This window comes from Labrus bergylta, unplaced genomic scaffold (genome assembly GCF_963930695.1).
Source record: "Labrus bergylta unplaced genomic scaffold, fLabBer1.1 SCAFFOLD_196, whole genome shotgun sequence".
NCBI classification, from domain to species: Eukaryota; Metazoa; Chordata; class Actinopteri; order Labriformes; family Labridae; genus Labrus; species Labrus bergylta.
The window spans coordinates 10,001-12,500 of record NW_027077252.1 but is presented as its reverse complement, the minus strand read 5'-3'; the positions used below and the strand labels follow the sequence as shown (position 1 = coordinate 12,500).

Sequence of the window (2,500 nt, the reverse complement as noted above, 5' to 3'; positions counted from 1 at the left end):
AAAATCCAAGTCCTGGCTGACTCATGGGTTTGGCTTGGACCAGCAGAATAACCTCCACCCCCCCATCCCCCCCCCCCCCCAAACCTCGCTCTCTCCCCTGTCCTGCCTCCTAACACGGAGAGGCTAAATCGGTCCTCGCTCAGCAGGGATCGGGGCCGCTGCCAGGACTCGGAGCTGAACCTGGAGGACAGCGAGCCCTGCAGCAGATGGGAGGGGGGGGGGTCTGGTACTTGAGAGGGAAGGGAGGGGAGAGAGGAAAGAGGCTGGTACCTGAGGGGGAGGAGAGATGGAGTAGCTGTCGGAGGTTGAGGTTGTGTGAAGGGCAGCAGAACAGTTTGGCCTGTAGTTTGAAGATGTTTTTACAATCTGTGATGAAGATAACAGAGATTTGAAACACGAGGTATCAAACGTCTACACGGACAGAAATAGTGAAACCTCATTATTGGTGATGATGCAACACACAGAAAACGTCTGAGTCAGGGAAATAACGTCTGCAATACTTTTATTAAAATGCTTCATCGTCAAATCTTCAAAGTCTGACGAGCTGGTGCAGTGTGTGTGTGTGTGTGTGTGTGTGTGTGTGTGAGGGTGCTGTAGCTTCATGGCTGCCTCCCCTAAAGTCAAACACAAAAATCCTGCAGCCTCCTCTGAGCCACAGCTCGTAAAAAGGCGAGCCACAAGCCGGCGTGCTGTTTACACCACACACACACACACACACACACACACACACACACACACACACACACACACACACACACACACACGGACTCTCTCTGCTTGTTCATGTTTAAACAGTGTTTCAGCGGTCGGCCTCGCTCCTGTTAATATAATTAGAGTGTAATTTACCTCCCTCTTGCTCGCACATGTTGTTCGCCTCCTTAACGACTTTTTTTTTTTTTTTTTTAAACAAACCCGAGCGTAAACAAGTGGGGGACGCTGCGAGCACGCCACCATTTGTTTACACCCGACTCTTTAAGGAGCTGCTTTGGTTTAACAAATTACACGTGACTCCGTGTGCGCAGCTGGAAAGACTTTGCACGTCCACCGGGCACGTCGACGACCGAGCGCCACAATCTGCGGAAAAACTGCGCCGCAGCTACGGGGCAGACGAGAGACACCCCCCGAACTTCAAAGCCAGCGCCACAATTACAGAGGAGGACTTGAGGAATGGGCCTCCTGAGCCGGGCAGGACTGATGAGTTAGCAGGAAGCCCCGGCGTTGACCTCGCAGCCCCCCCTCCCTCTCCCCCGCCCTCCATCCATCAGGGCTCAGAGGTCGCGGGGACACCTCCATCCATCCATCAGCGGCTGTTTACGGCCACAGAGCTGCAGATGTGGGTGACGGCGAGGCCACGGAGTCCCGCAGGCAGTAACACGTGTGCAGCTGCCTGCCGCCACCCAGCAGAGAGAAAGGAACTTAAAACACTTTGAGGCGTGAATTGAAACGGAGCGGTGTCTTAATTGATTTACATTTTTGCATTTTAACACTTAGTATAAATATGGACGACGCTTCTCCTCCTCATTCTGTAGTACACAATTTTTTTTTTTAAAGACAGAAAACGCCAAATTGGGCGCTGACATATTTCATTGGTAACGTCATTTGGGAGCCAAAACATGCGCACTTCGGAGCATTATGGTGAAACCTTAGAACGGATGCCCCGCCCCGTCCTCTAACCAAAACAAACATTTACCTCACAGGTAAAAGTCGGATAAATAACCCGTATCTTGGGGTCAAGCGTGCTCTGATCCGGGTCCCTCAAGTTTGAAACCACTCATGTCCTATATCTGTGTCCATCAGAAGTCTTATTGAAAGATTTGGATTCTTCAGGTACGAGTCGAATTCTCAGGTGCTCAGGTCGGTGAGCGCTGAAAATGCTGAACGACATTTGTTTTGAATTCAAAACGAGCGTTGAGTAGGGCACAAAGCGGGGGAGGGGCGTGACTGAAACGACAGTTTGGAAAACAGCTATGTTTTGGAAGCGTGTGCGTGTGTATCTGTAACTATTCAGTAGAAAGCACTAAACTTTCTTCTGCTCTAAAGTTTGCACTCTTTTTAAAAAAACTTCCAGTTTTCAGGAGCCATCCAACAAACGTCGTAAAAACGGACATCCAAAAGGTTACTGTTTTGGGCTGAAATCGTGGTTGTGTAAATGTGGCCTAAGTTTATTTTCATGACAAGAATGTTCACACACTCAAACTAACGGTAACAGACTTGGACTCGTTAGTGTTTTTAGGAACATAAAGTTTCAGACGAACTTAATCTGAAAGTTTGTGTTTGAACTCGACAAGAAGAGAAATCTGTTTTTAGGTAATCAGATAGAAACTATCTCTCTCTCTCTCCCTCTCTCTCTCTCTCTCTTTGTGTTTGGTTAAAAGTCTGAGGGGTCTGTGATCAATCGTTCAGGCTCCCTGACCCTACAGTGAAAACATCATCCATTACCTCGGTGACAGGCCCCCCCCCCCCAGGACCCCAGGGCCCAGCTCTCTGTGGGGGTCACCTT

The 2,500-nt window shown here is 49.4% G+C and overlaps 1 protein-coding gene across 1 annotated transcript in view; it reads left to right on the top strand.

The window, feature by feature from the left end:
* Positions 1-2,500, top strand: part of LOC110001385 (homeobox protein Meis1) — a gene marked incomplete at both ends in the record, with an annotated part of 25,918 nt that overhangs the window by 15,031 nt on the left and 8,387 nt on the right.